The 17474-nt window shown below is 35.7% G+C and overlaps 1 protein-coding gene across 1 annotated transcript in view; it reads right to left on the minus strand.

Moving 5' to 3' along the window:
- Positions 1–17474, minus strand: part of LOC150083316 (uncharacterized) — a 799304-nt gene that overhangs the window by 623302 nt on the left and 158528 nt on the right. The window contains exon 2 of the mRNA XM_090378473.1: positions 138–313. The gene's annotated coding sequence lies outside the window, so the exon portion shown is untranslated. The remainder of the gene's footprint in view (positions 1–137; positions 314–17474) is intronic.

The raw sequence follows: 17474 nt of genomic DNA on the forward strand, positions 1-17474 counted from the left end.
ATCTTGCAGGACTGATATTTTGGAAATCCTGCTTTCCTTAGTTTTTGGATTAGCTATGAGAACAGTTTAATCACATAACTTGAACAATGTTTCATAACTTGCATAATTAACCATATCCATCGTCCTCAGCTAAATACCTGTTTGATATGGCAATCCATCAAGCACGTCAAACATCTCCTCCACTGGTAAACAGCTAAACAACCACGTTGCATCAGAAGTGGCTTTTCAACTTTTGGCACATTTGAGCTTTGCTTGGACGTCTGTCCATGAAATTATGGTACTTTATGTATTCGTGAAATACCGAGTTCTGGTCCTGCAGTACAGATTAAAAAAAAAATCAATATTTATAGTTTAGGCATAAGATGAACAAAATATTTTTGATCGAGCTATTTTAAGACATAACATAAAAATCCCTTTAGATATTAAATTTTGAACATTCATATAAAAAGATTAAATTGTAATAATAAAAAGGCGCTGCGTAGTCCATCCTGGAGTGATATTTCGATTTACGAACACATTGAAAAATATGTGCAATGTGTTCGTAACGAGCCGATCTTCGTCTTGTGCGATCTGAAAACCCAAAACAACTCGAAGTTTTTTTTTTTTTTTTAAACAAAACAACTGATACAGCCCTGAATGAAGAAGCGTTTAGAAATTCTTTCAGTGGACGATCAGACTCGAACCGAGACCTCTCCCAACAAGTTTCGAAGCCACTGTACTATCATGGAAGTTATAGACTCAATGATAATATACAATGATATAAACTCAATGATAATTATACAGTAAAAATAATAGAAGAAATATATTCATTAATCATGAACATAAAGCTCTTAAGTTATTATGATGAATAATAACTTAAGCAATTTCGCCTGTTTCAGACTCGGAAAGCTAAGGAAATGTTTGCTGGCTGAAAACATTTGCCACCAGTTCATTTAGCATGTAGAGAAGGTGAGTGTTTTGGTGAATGAAAGGGATGGAAAATAAAATGACAATAGAAGTTTATACTTCCTTTACCAAGCATCCGCGAAGTGTGCGAGGATTACTTTTGTGAAGAAGAAGGCTCTTTCCATTAGAAAGTGTGATGGATGAGTCGAATTCAGATCATCCATCGATTTGGGTACGGTATCGTAGAACCATTGAGGCTTCATTTAGCAAGGCGCCTCCGTAGCCAGGTGGAAAGGAGTAGCGGTGCGCTAGCACACGCTTCTTGATTAGACCGGGGTTCGAGCCCATCACCACCAAATACGGAGGATGCGGAAAGGTCAGGGAATGACCACCGCATATCCCGGAGCAATATGGCCTTAGTTGCTAATGCTCCTAAAAACCAAATAACAACAACAACAGCTTCATTTAGCTGTCCAAAAGTGCCATCACGAAAACGTCCTAAGAACTTATTGTTTCAAGGTCAGTATTGCAGAAAGTAATTAAGAAATGTCATGGACTTGGCTGCTAATAACATTCATTAGTAATCAAGAAAGTTAGTTACTAATTGGGAAAGACAAAACTGTCCCATAATGTCCTCAACTAGTTATATTCTTTTCTTAGAGTCAGCGTGTTAGTAATTGCGAAAAGAAGTCACCCCCGTGGAGGATAGGAAAAGCAGAATGTGTAAAAATTCAAACGTCAACTGGATTGTTATCCACACGAGGAAAGAAACACAAGTATTGTGTGTTGATTGTGAACTGCACATTATTGTGCTGTTCACAATAATGTCAATCAAGATCGCAATCAATCCGGTGGATAATCAAAAGTTTACTTAAAACATGATTTTTGTTGTTGCATTGAGACATCAGTAACAGACCATATTTGTGCCGTTTATGTTGTCTCTAAATTGCGCTGTCGACGATTTGCCTGTTTTGCTGTACGAATAAACCCGAGTTTCCAGGAGGGGGAAAAACTATGTAACTGTCACACAAGCCCGATTAAGTCAACGACGCTGTGCAAAAAAGCCCACGAAAATTCCTCACGCCATTGAAGAGATTCGAACTAGAGCATTTTCCATCCCGTGTGGCAACGACGGTGCTTGTATGCGCTGTACTACTGCGAAGATCTTAGAAAAAAGGAAACTAATATATATTAACATAATTAGATAATATGCACTGCACATTTTAACCTAGACGTGGCGTTGTTTATTTTTTTTTTTTTTTTGAATGTTGCAGCTGTTTGTTATTTGGTTTTTAGGAACATTAGCAACTAAGGTCATATTGCTCAGGGGATATGCGGTGGTCATTCCCTGACTTTTTTCCGCATCCTCCGTATTTGATGGTCACGGGCTCGAACCCAGGTCTAATCAAGAAGCGTGTGCTACACACTGCCGTTCCTGTCCACTTGGCTACGGAGGAGCTGAATGTTGCAGCAAATCACAAGTTGATGAGATATTTCGACTGACTTCTGCCAAAAATTGAAGGTTTAAAATTATATTGAAAAGAAACGGCAATATTCTAGTAAGACTTTCAGCGGATAATGATATTCCAGTCATATAAATATTCATTAACGCTCTTATATATAATTGAATAAGAGTGCCAGGTGCTCTCGTGTTCTAGGACTGTTGACCTGATTCTCAGCTAATAATTTGTGTAAGGTATTTCAAGGTAAAGTTGAACTGAGTCTGACAACTGCTGATTAAGTTCTTTAATTATCTTCGATATTTCATAAAATTCTTACAAAAATAGAGAAGATTCGCTTATTCCATGAATGATGGCTAGCATTGAGACATTCTTGATTTCTAAGGTTCATCAATTGTTTTATAAAGCATTATTTTTCAGGTGAGGATTTCGCGTGCATTTCGTTTTAAAACTAAAATTGAAGAAAACGTAATTCAGAACTTAAGAACGTAATCATAGTAATCGTAGTCATACTGTAATTTTGATATAACTGCAACCTTTTAGAAGTTTATGTTTAATAAGATATCGAGAAAAACAATGGGAATCGAGCCTAGATAAAGTCTACATTTGATTCATGCTGCCTGCCAAAGATGTAATACGTCCAGTCAGATATGCAAGCAGCATTAATGAGTTTTTCTAGTATCGCACCCGAGTTTACTTGCTTTGAATGAGGGCTATATGATAGTTTTCATGTCACAAAAACAGGCTAACCGTTAAAACACAATTTACAATTTGTAAATTGTGTTTTGATACCTCATGACCTTCAACTGCCTTAAAACATTTTTAAATAACTCAAGCCAACTCGTTTGTTATAAAAATACTCATGCGCTCTAAAGACTTACTTTCACAAGTAATTTCCAAAACCAAATTATTCTGCTGGTTAATTTAACGAAAAAAACGGTGTACATGTTTGCAAATATCGGGCAAAAAAATAAACGTTTGTACTAATGACAACTGCTTCTTTTTGTGACGGGCTCTTTTTGTATTTGATAAAAGGTATAAAGCTGATTAGTTGTGTGAACCCGGATTTGAACCAAGTGCAAGGCAAGGTTGAACCAAGTGGGCTCTGTAGTCTGCACTCAAGCACTCTTTCGAGAGTTTCCCTCCCACCTATGTATTTTACATTTGTACAATTGAACGTCTGATGGAAACTGGATGGATTAATTTTGGTAATAGTTTACTATGTGTATTTCATAAAACTCGAAATATTTTGCTCAGTGCATCCATTAATTACAGCTCTGATTGTATCTATAAGGAATGAGGATTTTTTGGAGAAATACGGAAGTCCGACCCTTTTTTTTTTTAAGTTATTAATGATACTCATAAGATTTAGAAATTGGGCCAATGGTTGTGATTGAGGTAAAAAGGAAATTCAAGCAGCACTTTCACTTCTGCGCGGCCACCGTGGGTAGCACAGTTGGTAGAATCACCATCCCCTCCCCACACTAGGTGGAAAAGACCTGAGTTCGATTCCCGTCAATGACGAGAGGAATTTTTATTGGCCTTTTTTAATAACGTGGCTGAGTTAGTCGGTCTCATGAGAGAGTAGCATGATTTTTTCTCCCGTAAAGTCGGGTTTTTCGCCCAGAAAATAGAAAATCGACCACAGAACACGCAATTTACGGACAGTCCAATATGGTCTTAGTCCCTAATACTCCTAAAACCCTACAACAACAACAACTTCTGTGTCTATTAATGAACGCATCGCTTGGTTACTGAGAATTTTGTCAGGGTTGCTTATCTGATATGATATTCTCCAAGTCTTCTAAATGAGCTCAGTTCTTGAATTATTAAGTCTTTATGCACCTCACGCCTAATCTTTAGTAAGTTATCTCGTTGTTTCTTGTAGTTAATGCAATCCATAACGCCACAATGCGTTACCACTTTCTATATGTAGTCTGCACAGCTGTAAAAACCACTTTTAATGCATGGCTAACAAAGCCTTCGTTTAGCTAGTAATGTTTATACAGTTGCAGTTCCTCTGACAATTCTATTCGCTTTAGTGTTTAGGCGATTTCAGCATTTATTAGGGATATTAAAAGTACTTTCCCATTTACGGATTTGAGGAGAGCGAGGACTGCAGCTTTCCTAGATGATTTTCACTAAGAAAATAGTGTGTACTACTGTCCAAGATTTTATTACTGAGTATTATAAAACTAGAAGGAACCTAAAAGTTAACAAACACAAGGTAAAACTACAAGGTTCCTAAAAGTGATTAAATTAAAACACTTTACACAATTATGAAAACAATGTAAGCGAGACATTATTTTAACTGTGCCTTAAAAATGAAAAAAGGCGAACAAATTTCGATCGGAAAATAGAGGCTTATGCAAATTAATTCATAAGCAGCCAGAGATAGTGCGCCAGTAATCCATGTGAACATAAAACACAGTCGTGTGTGATCTCTGTGGTTAGCAATACAGGGCTTACATCGACTCCTAATAATCATAATGAGTATGCAAGTGATAATTATTGATGGAGGTACAAAATCCCATTCTTAGGTTCGGTTCAACGCTAATTCAGTGAAGTGACGGGGGTGGGTTATGCCTGGCAACCCTCCTGCCCAGAGCACCTTAGGCATGTCTCTAGGATATCATCTTGATACTTTAGAGCCGCGAGCGTTCTCTGAGGAAAAATATGGCGATCGCTAAGGCCTTTGACAGTGATTCCAGTCCACATCATTGAATATCACCTCCAAATATGTCATTTTCTTCGATATTAGTAGGACAGAAACTGGTTCCCGCTCCCACCAGAGGAAAATGGTTCGCCAATTCGATCGAAGACTGTTCTAGAGTCATTAACGGAGAACTCCAGACAAATCTCAGGTCGACACCAATTTAAACAGCCACCTTTGCATATCAAGGAAACAAGCAAAGATTTTTTTTGCGTATAAAGTCCCCTCTCTCCTCATAAGTCTTCTCACACAATCCTCCCGTAGCTCTGGAGCAATCAGGGTGCTATAAAATCTATGAAACCTTGCACAGGAACCTAGGGAGACAGTTTGCGCGTTTTGAAATTGGTGCCACCGTCTGCTTTCAACGCAGTCACATTCATCTACTTGGGCCGACTGGACTTCGCCCTGCCTCCATTCTGTCTATTGTTTTCCAGCTCAAAGAATCACCCAAACGGTACGTAATTCCACGACATTTCCACCATGAGCTATACTGACAGTATCGATAGCGCAAGCGATAAACGTGAAATGCACAGGTTCTGTAACACACCAGTCTACTCTTATCTGTTTTCTCCAATTTAGTGAATAACAGGTTGTACGTCTTTTTCCTACAGGGATAGATAGAGATTGTGTTGTTACACAGATGACAACTATTTTATTATATTTTTAGTTGCATTTTGTGTTTGTTCGATAGCCAGTTTTTTGAACACCGGTATATGATGCAATAAAAAGTTAAAAGGATCCCAATTAGTTTGAAATCAATACGTCTATTTATTGGTATTCGGTTCTGCTGTATAAATCTAATTTTTCCCTGCAATACCAAGATGAAACCGCAAAAGGATTTTGCACTTTGTTATCAGCCAATTTTGTGTGTTTTAAGGCAGGTTTATCCGTTAGTGGACTGAATAAACATGAAAGATACTGGAAATATCTCACCTCTCCCCATAATACTAAGTGATTGCTCGACAAAAATATCCATAAATTTTGTATTATCGAAGGGACTGGATTTTGGACGTTCAAAATGATAATCTTCCTCCCAATTTGTCCATGGCTTCAACACAGACACCACGCTTTAAATCTTTATTTTCAATACTGTAGCAGATCCTAGAACTTGATGCCCTGGAATCAGCGAATTTTTCGCCATCTATATATAATATTTTGCCTTTATCATTTTATCGAATACGTTAATAATGTTTATTTACTTAGGTAAAGAATGATCCGAGCTCTAAGAAAGCTCTCAAAACACTTCAACAGCGCAAGTTGGTTATTTTATAAACAGCATTTCTATATCACAAAAAATAAACCCATTTAGAAATAACAAGTTCATTTAGAAATGAGAGGAAAACACTTAAACATTTCAGGACATCACTGTAATGGAAAAAAACAGTTGCGAACTATTTAATCTAAAACGTCTCCTATTTCTGCAAATATCGCAACTACTTGGCGATGGAATGTAATTTAATTTGCAACAAAATAAACATTAAACTGTTCACTTCAAAATTTAATTATGATCACTAATTAGATATCAGTATACGCTTATTTTTCCTCTTTTCTCCAAAACTTATAATTTCTTTTCTCTTAATTAAGAAACACAAAGTGTGAATCAATTATATATTCAACTAAGGAAGCTCAAAATATAATACCAACCAGGAGGAAAAAAACACAACTAGTACAAGAAGGATAATGAGATTCACGACACTTTCTCTTTTCTGTAGAAAAAGAAAGGGTTTGTTGCTATTGCAAAGATTAATGAAAGGAGCAGTAGAAAAATTAAGAGCATAAATTAGTGCATGGTCAGCATTCTTACTAAGATCATGTTGTAATTATGTTAAAAGAGATAAGCCTTTACTAATTTTCTGGTTTTCGCGAACTAATAATTGCAATTACTTCAGATCCCATTGCTAATGTATGATTATCCTATAGAAACTTACTTTTGGTCTCTTCCTAAGAACGGCATCTTTCCATTTTAATTCTCAACACACGAAGAGAATGCATTTGTTCCCACTAAACCGGTGACAATTTTAAGCATTTACATGAAATCTAGCGTAAGGATCTTATTAAATGAAAAAGCAGCAAACAGAATTTAATAATTAGTCAGCAAAATATTGACAGAGTATAAATAAATTACGTATGAATTAGAATACTGTGATGTTTAGTGCAATTTACTTTTTATTCGTAATGGGTCTTTAATAATTAACTCTGTTTTTATTTTGATATAACTCCTAAGACTGCTCTCACTAATACGAAGTTTACGAATTGCCATTTTCTTGTTTTTCAGGTTTAAACTTGCACAAGCGTTCGCAAAGGAAAAAAATAGAGTGTGGTTGTCTGTCATCAAAGACCAACGTTGGTGGTTATCTACGCATGAAGCACAGGCAATATTGTGGCCAAAACATTTAGGAATTATTACGAATTATTACACTGACCATGTTTCTAAAGTTTAGAAAAAATTTAGTACGAAACTGATGATACCAAAGTGTATCACAAAAATCAAGTACTATGAAATATTTATAACATTTTATTCCATGCTTAAAGAAAACCCAGAAGCTATAAAAATCTAAACTTTTGTAATTTTTTACAAGTGAAGTAAAAATGGTAGAATCATATCTCATCCGTGACTAGAGATAAAGATCTCAAAAGAAAATCTTACGAAAGTGTAGTAGATATTCTCCTCAGTACATTAAACACAACAAATAGAACCTTCGAGAATAGAGCTTTCAGAATGTTCAAAAAGAAACAATGGCTGCTTGGAAAACATCGATTTTTCTCCCACAGAATATCACTCTAGAGAGATATTTAGAAGTACTTTTGATAATTGAGGGTACGTTTCTTTATTCGCGAAATGATTTAAAATCTACGAAATACTTAATGCCTTACCATGGCCGAGTAATATTGTCATGAAGGAATTTTCATTTGTGTATAAATACGACTTAACAGAAGCGTTTGTGTTAAAAAAATATAAATAAATAATGTTAATTGCATGATTTCAAATTAAAGTTATAACCCAATGCATGTGAATAACTCCCAGAGGGTAACAAAATATCGGAAGTACAATTAATGCATATAATTGTAGTTTTCTATGATAACCACTCTTATACACGTGAATATTAAGATAGTTTATTTAGTTAATAACTAAATCCATTCTTCAAAAACTGCGCAGTCCGAATAGAGACATTCGGCAAGCAGGAGGCTGTCAACAGCCTATCTATGGTCTGAGGATGGCGTCTGGCTTGGTTTCCGAAACGTTCGTTAATTTAGTTATTAGCTATATAAACTATCTTAATATTCAAGTGGTATTAGAGTGGTTATTATAGAAAACAAAATTTCATGGAAACCACCATGTAACGTCCTCCTCCAACTACATTAGTATGTGTTCTGATCAGAAATTATTGATCACAAATAGAATTGCTTTATCAATATCCATTTACAGTTCTTGATACCCATACTTATCTTTATCAAAATTATAAATTTTCGTATAAGGGCCCAAAGATATTAATGGCTTTCTAAATTGGTTAATTTAAATTAGTTAACAGCTTTAAACCTTAATTTCAATATTTACCTGAAGATATTAGTATGCTAGTCAAATTTTCTAACAGTTTTTCTCCTTAATGTACTATATTTAATTTCAGGCAAGTATACAGTGCTAATCAGCTTTTCTGTTCTCCATGACAGCATACTGGTTTCGTCACTGGAGAGTACAGTACTGTGTTTGATTCAGCCTTTGATTGAAGGGATTTAGAAAGAAGTGTTCTTCAACGAACGAGGCTGTAAGTGAGCCGATATCAGGCAGAGGAAGTAGGTTTTTGCTCAGCGAGTAATTCCAGGTTTTTCAACCTGTACAACATTTCGGTTCGGGAACACACACTTGTGCAGATATACAGGACGTGGAATTCTTATAAATCATGTTCTGAATATTGAAAACTTAGGGATTTGAGACATTAAGTTTAAAATAAATTCTCATTTCTTTCCGTAATACTTTAAAACATATTTTACTTTACTTGATTTATTTAATCTCCCATTTAAAACTGGAGTTTATCTTGTCGATAAATTAATGAATATATCTATAGTCATTTTACTCAAAAATCGTTCAGTCGAATACTGCTGGTTAATTTCTATTTTAAACTAGATTTCAAAAAAAAAAAAAAAACATTTGAATTTTCTATTTATGCTGCACTTGTTTGATATTTATCACTCTTCGTTTTAAATGATAAACAACATGGATTCTGCGCCGGAAGATCCACGGAAATGACCCTGGCTATTTTCTAGGTCTATGTCAGTATGGCAATTGATAAGAGAAACCAGCTCAACGCAATATATAGAGATTTCCGAAGGGCATTTGTTAGTGATTGATCGAGTTTTAGGTAGCGTGAGGCTGGTTAGATTAGCATCCTAGCAACAAAAACCAAGAGTCATCAGTACCATTTATATAAATTGTGTTTGTTCTAAATGAGTTAATTTGTGGCTATAAAGTATTCCATAAACACGATCCCGATGATGAGGGCAGATTTATCTGGCCCAAACACAGAGGATCGTTTATAGTCTACAGAGCAACAATATTTTCTATAAATCTGTCGCCTCTCACCATGAAAAAAAAATACTAAATCACGATTTGTGGGATAATTTCAACTTTTTCAGGTGTGTGGTATTTCTTTAATCACTAAAGGTAGCTTCTGTTGACAGAGGTCAAACATAATTTCCTTCATACTACACTGCCTAAATTTCATTGCAAGGAAAAGCTCCTGGATTAGAGCGTGAAGTTCTCATTAATTGAGATATTGTCAGCTAATAACTGAGCCTCAACATTCTTTGTAATTACTTTAGTGTTCTTCATAGCACAGGCCAGATGTTCTTGCTTACTGCCGTTCCTCTTTAAAATATAATATGACAATACCATTTGAAAGAAAATCCCAGCTTGTTCGTCTCTGTAACGAGCATTAGCAAAAAATTCACGGATTATAGCTTCTACCCAAGCTGCACAGCGGAGCTTCATTAGTGGGTCTGCTTAAAAATTAATAAATCCCTGGTAAGATTACACAAGTTGTTGTTATTTATTCAGGCTCAGGGGGCTGACAATAATGTTTTCCTTCTCTCCTCGCCGAGAAATCTCTGCTATACCATGAAGTAAATACGATACTCTTTGAATGTTTTGAAGTATGGGTCAAAAAGTAGTTTGATGTTCAATAAGTGAACATCAATTATTGAACCGAATAACTGAAAATAGCTGAATACTTTCCTTTTTTATCAAATCACAGCTGAACTCAGTATAGGCTGAGGATAAATACTCGTATTAAAATGGAAAGGAAACGTGTAAGGTACTATCCAGTGAGTAATAGTGACCACGTACTCTAGTGCATAAGTTTTCCAAAGTGAAGTTGGATCGATTGAACGGCTTTAAGTATTGGGTAGGCTCAAAACAAGCAGGAAGTACAAACACTAGCTGAATAAACTTATGGCTAAGTATTCTACCTTTTCATTTGTTATTTCCTCCAAGAAAAAAATTAGCAACTCTTGAGTAATATACATTTTGGTGTTCAAAAGTTTTAATTTTATACAACGAGGTCTGTATTTCTGTATCTTTGAGTCTGTATTCACATTCACTTACTCATCAACATGCATCTTCTACTTTCAGAACTAGTAATCGAAATAGAATTGTTCGTATATACCGAACTTTCTTTGAAGCAAACTTATTTGTATAATCTTAATGGTAAAGGGTATTTTGTTATAGGTCCGTTATAGGCGAACCTACAAACTCATCTGGATAAAAGCAAAATATTAATGAAACAAGCTAAAGCTGCAAGAATTCTTACACTAAGAGAAAGTATTGAGTAATTTAGAGAAATGCCAGCAAGCAATTCAAATCTATTTTAAACGCAATCTACCTTTTATTTTTGGAAAAGATTCCAATACACTACACATCTAATTGGAGAACTTGCAGCAGAACAGAAATATTCCGCATTAATTTTGAGACTGAATTCCTTCAGATTTAACTAGACAAATCTGGAGTTTTAAACTAGCTCGTGCTTACTTGAGAGTTTACAGCGTCTACTTATGATTAATGGTTATCTTGATTCGGAGTATAAATATATCGATCATTGACTCTAGCTATATTTTCCGCTTGTTGGAGCCACATGGTTCGCCTAGTCAGCAAAACGATGTCATGTAATGCTATGAACTCGGCTCTAAATCGATGAAGTAATAAAAATTCCAATTTTTCCTAAGAGCTGAGAGTTTCCGCTTTGTCCGCTTAATTAAGGCCACCCGGACATTCTACTTATGAACGCTATATACAACGCTTCATTTAAAGCGCATTCGGTTTCGGAAAGAAATTAAGTTACAACTTTCTAAATTGTTCTACAATTTAAAGAACTTTGTTTTAAGAGAAGTATTGGAAAATGGGGTGGCTGAGATTTAACCTAAAACCGTCTTTCGAAATTCTACTTGTGTATCTATCCTTGGTGTAGCAGAATATGTCTTAATCCGCCTAATATCCCATTCTAAAACTTTTCACCTAAAGGCTGCACACCTATTTTCAATCATACAGCCGTATGCACATCATGCAGTAGCCATATGAATGTCATACAGATAGGTACGTAATAATTCCAGAAAGATCTGACTTTACGAAATAATACCAGGAAAATATCAAAGATTGTTTAACTTGAAACAAAACTGAAAAGGTGCATTTATTATCGGGACCCAGCTTGAACCACTGTTAGATTTATATTATGTTCATGCATTGGTTGTCATGAGTGGATTTCATAGCCAGATAGTTCTGAAGATGATAAGATGATTATTATTCCAACCTAATGACAAAAGAAGAAATTATGAAAGTTTTGAAATGTATTACGAACAGCGCAAAAGGACATTTTAAATACACTTACGAATAGTGCTGTGGATGAGGTAAATGTTATTTCACACCACGTGAAAAAGAACAGGTTAGATTTAAATCACCAGCCGAAGTTAAAAAAATATTTTCTATTCGAAAGGAAAGAATTTTATGGGCTTAATCATACGGATGATGAATTCAATTTCATAGATGAATTGGCGTTTTTCTTCAGAAATTCGAGTTTTTCAGCTGGCCTGACTAAACATGCAAAATGACTGTAGAAAACATGTGCGCAATACGTTGTTATTCGTGTGTATATTTTGGTGCAGTTATTACTTTCAGACAGCCCTATCGAGTGGTCAAACCCGATGTTACAGTATTACATGCATTTCAGTTGGCTGCGATTCAAGCCTACATGACTGTCATATATGGTGCAGTTCTTGGATTCTCTATATCTTAAAATAATAATAAACCATCAACTGTTATTTAAAACCAATATAAGGTTTTAAATAACAGTTGATGTGTTTCATTAAAACACACACTGAGTGATCACTGAATTATGACCACCCCTATGAAAACTGAAAACCCGTTGACCACGTGAGGTACCACAGTGCGGAGTTAGTCGACCTACGTAGCATAGATAAGGTGTCAGTGGTTCAGTAGGTAGTAAAATTCCGAGCGTGATGGGTAAAAGGAAGGATTTATCTGACTTTGATAACGGACAGATTGTGGGTGCTCGACGAGCTTGTGCCTCGATTTTCCAAACGGCTGAACTGGTGGGGTGTTCGAGAACCGCCGTAGATAAAGTGTACCAGGACTGGCGTCAAAATGGTCAAACAACAACCCGACGGCAAAACTGCAAAGGTCAGCGCTGGGTCCAACGACTCGTACAGGCGAACGGGCGCTGCACTGTTGAAGAGTTGACTACCCAATACAACATGGCCAACTCGGAACAATATCTGGCATGACCATGCGTCGCACGTATGGGCTATACGACATCCTCTCCTAACAAAATTTCATCGGCGTAAAAGACTCGCCTGGTGCAAGGAGCATGCGAGTTGGACGTTAAAAGACTGGGAGAAGGTGTGCTGGTCGGATGAGTCACATTATTTACTCCACACCGTGGATGGTCGTGTGCGGATTTGGCGCTTCATCCATCATGCATGGTATCAAAAGTGCAGCGCCGGTGGAGGCGGTTGTATGGTATGGAGCATGTTTCACTGGCAGGAACTTGAACCCCTGGTGCATGTGGAACAACATACCACTGGTCTCCGCTATCGTCAACTGCTTGCTGACTATGTATACCCCGCTATGTTACACGTTTTCGCGAATGGCGATGGTGTCTTCGAAGATGACAATGCGCCGAGCCATCGGGCACTTGATATGCAGGAACGGTTTGAAAAACATAGTTCTGACTTCCAGCATATCGATTGGCCTCCTAACTTCCCCTATATCAATCCCATAAAGCACTTGTGGGACACTGCGGAAAGGCATATCAGGCGTCTGGATACACGAATCACCTCCATACCTGCATTGCTGACTGTATTACACACAGCTTGGTTGGCCGCCATACCTCTCAAACGCTTCCGACATCTTACTGAATCAAGATGTCGGATAGCTGCTGTACTGAGGGCAAAAGTATTAGGTAGGTGGTCATAATCCAGTGATCACTCAGTGTATTTCCTCCCTCCCTATCCAGATTGAAACGAATTTTCTGGCAATAATCACTGTGCGTTATATCTGTAGATTGAATCCAGACTTTATGAACATAGGTAACAAGAAGCATCATATCCACTGCGCTGTCACGGAGGCCCAATTTCATAGTAAAGTGACTGTCCTTATGACAGAATTAGTTTCACACATTCTAAAGGCGGATTACACTCTATGCAGATTGAAGTGTTAGGTGTTTGTATTACTCTCCATTTCGATTTACCAGAGTACCGTACCACGAAAAGAATAATTTAAAAGCAGAACTGGAACAAGAAATCGGCCAATGCAGGAGTATTGCCAGCTGAATCCAACAAGATCATCTCGGTTATAAACATATGATAATGCAATGCTAGCAATAAACCGCTTTATCAACTATTCAATCAAACGCTTTATTCTGCTAATAACGCCGTTGCTGAATTATGTGACCTTTCAAATTTGTTTTTAAGACAACGGTACTATTTCTTTTTTATCATGTGATATGTCAAGTGTGTTTAAGATTTCAAGTAATACTAAGAGTGAAGTTACGAAGATGCCAAATTTTAAAAATGAACCGAAAACATACAATAAAATGACTTTTAAAATATTGAATTTTATCAAATAGAATTTAATATCATGAATGAATCAAGAATTAATTTAAAAAATCCGATAACCAACATGAATTTGCGGTACAGTTTTTTACACTTTTGTTCATTCCGCGGCTACTTTATTTTAACGGCTAGAACTCAATAACCTACAGTCAGAAAGCTGCTATCAAAGAGTGATAGCTCTAGGAATTGTCGAAGATCCTTTCTGAATTGCTAGAGAAACTGTGGCGACGCTATCGATTTTATCTACGATGATGGTTGACCACACACTGCTCGTCGGGTGAAAAACTGCACCAATAATTTTCCCTTAAACAGATTTCTGAGCAGAAATTTCTCTTAGGAATGTTCATTAGTGGTACTTCGGGATGCGTTCCCTATTCATGAGAAGTAAATCTGAACACGAGCATTTGCAAAACATTTCTCGCTCCTGCTGCAAATATTCTTTGTCAACTTTAGCTCGAGTAATATATAGTCCCTTTAAGAATTTAATATTTGTATTTGGCGATGCTATAGGCAGAATTTCGATAATCAACAACAAATATGTAGATTATTATTGTCTTAAATATTTTGCATATTTACAGAATTCACCTGTGCTGTTCTAAATAAGTATCTTTTTACCGAGTAGTTTACCTTTATAAATTCAAATAATTAGTATTTAATCCCTCTCCCCTTTACGCTTAAACTGACACCGGTTTATTTGTATTTAAATAAATTTTCTGTATAAGGAACATATACAGGACTTTTAAACCTTCTTGAGAACACCGATTTATTGTATCCAAATGGCAAATTAGATTTTAGATTTTAAAACTTGAAAGAATCTTAATTTTAATCAATGAGTGACTCTGAACTGCAATATCGTCACTAGTAAAACGAACTCGAGAATATTTTTAGAAGTAGGGGATTCAAGAAATCGATATTTGATTCCGTCTCACTTGTTAAGTTTTTCAACAGGCAGTTTATTTTAATTAATTCTTTTCTTCTTGCTGTTCATGAACTATTACATAAACAAAATATCTCACATAATGGCAATGTAGGGATGTCGTGATATTTTTGGGATTGAAGCTCGTCAATCTTTTTACAGAAACGTTTTTAAATGTAACACTCACTTCATCGCCGGCTGACCAGAAGGATGTGACTTTTCACACATTATTTTGCTGCATTCCTTCTCTGAATTACAATTTCCTCGTACACTATTGTATTTAACGGTCCTTCGGTGGTTTAGTTAGCTAAAGTAATTCAGAGGTGTGCCATCATAATTCATAAAATTCCTGATATGACTATATTGAGCTATAAAATTATTCCAAGATTTTCCACAAACATCGCTAGTGGATGAAGGAAATTGCGAATAATATTTGCTAGCTAATTTAGATGCACAATTACGATATTTATTTTTAATCTAGAGGTATTTATTTTGCATTCCAGTAGGAAAATTAATCAACAAACTTGAATTTGCACCATTTTCTGGATTATTATTAGCGACAATAAAATTATAATTATTTAATAAGATCGCTGGACGAGAAAGGGTGAAATTTAGTAATTAATCTTGCCAAATTCCACTGTTTACAGAATATTCTTAATAATCGTTATTAAGAGTTAATTAAAGTTTCTTAAGTAAAGAAATTTTGTCACTTGAATTAATTTGTACACCTCGGCAATATTTACAGATAAAGCACCATACGAGTACATCTTCTTGACCATTATGCTTATATACAGAAACCAAACAAGATTATAAATACAATACTCGAACGCAATCATAATGCATGGAGAAAATGCAATTCAGAAAGAAGAGCTTTAGGGAAAGTCTCTTGAACAAACATTTATTTCAGAGATATTAATTTACATTGAAGTTGTGCTGTTCGTAATCTTTTATATAAACAGATTTTGTTTTAAAGAATGAACCAGTTTTAGATGAAAATAAAAGTTTAGCCGTTTTCGTAAGTTTATCTGTCCGCAATAAGTTGAAAAATTGTTGCTTCTGAATTTGTTTCAAAACAGTCAAATCAAGAAGCCAATGCTAATTTCAACAACCTTTGTGTCTCTTCACCAAGGTACTTCTCCAGCGGACTATTCAATTTCATCAAGCCTCAGCCTCAAATACCCACGGAAGTACTGATACCGGTAATTTAACAACTCATTAGCTAAAACAAAACTTCCTACAATTCAGTCTAAACCTCTCCTTCCCCGCAATTTGAATTAAGTATTTCTAATTCCGCAAGTATTCATAACACTGAAAATATCACCTTTATTCATTTTACTATTCCCTTTTCAGTTTTGTAGTTCTCAGACAAGTCTGAGAGCTATGGTGACCAATTGGTACGGTGACCAATTACCAAACCCTGTAGCCCACATATTCGAAATCTTTTATCACACTGCGTTTTTTTTTACTTATTTCACCAAGCGCATTTCTCGTCTTTGGATCTTTCAAAAAACTCGATGTCTTTTTTTTTTTCGTGTGGTTTCCAAACTTGGACCCAATACTTCAAGTGCGGTCTTACAATTGCCTGCTACAGGGAGATTATGATCTTTCTATCTCTACAAGAAAAAGTTCGATAGACCATCGATAGGACTCATTGGTCCCTGTTTTCTGCCTTTCTACACTGCTCAGAATTTTACCTCTGCGGGTACGGTATCCTAACTCCTAAATCCCTTTTATCTCCACTGTTTTTAATTCAACCCCAGCAAGTTATTCTCCGGTTTCTTCCCATTTTTAAAACACCGAATTTTTCTGCATTAAAATACATCTGGCAGTTTTCTGATCATCCCTGAAACCTATCAAACTCGTCCTGATGGAGCGCTGCTTGTAGCTTGTCATTAACTACTCTTGAAATCTTATATAGTAAAGTAAAATTAGTTCAAGACCATAATTTTAACTTTAAAGTTTGGGGCTTACGCCCTAAACGCTTATACTTTAAAGTAATTTATTTGAGTATTCTCTGTAAAAAATTAAGGTTATGAGGGATAAGTATTATCCGAAAGATATTTACTTATAATGATTTCATAGCTAATAATTTATCTTAACGTGAAAAAAAAAAGATAAAATAATTTATCTTTTTTTTTCACATGGTAGCGAGAGTTGAATATTTTTCCCTCTCGGAGTTTCCTATTGAAAAATAGGAAAACCGACCACAAAATCCACAACATTATACACTAAAGCCTCATATCTTATATGACTTTGCACTAATTCGAAAATTTAGGCCAGATGAACAAAGAACTACTTATTCTTAAGTATGTTGAGTCTAATCCTGGCTTATAACATTCCTGAAGCCTTGCTGAATAAAATAAAGTAATCCAAGTCTGATATA

This window comes from Mastigoproctus giganteus, chromosome 7, assembly GCF_048544385.1.
Source record: "Mastigoproctus giganteus isolate SK-2022 chromosome 7, ASM4854438v1, whole genome shotgun sequence".
NCBI lineage: Eukaryota > Metazoa > Arthropoda > Arachnida > Uropygi > Thelyphonidae > Mastigoproctus > Mastigoproctus giganteus.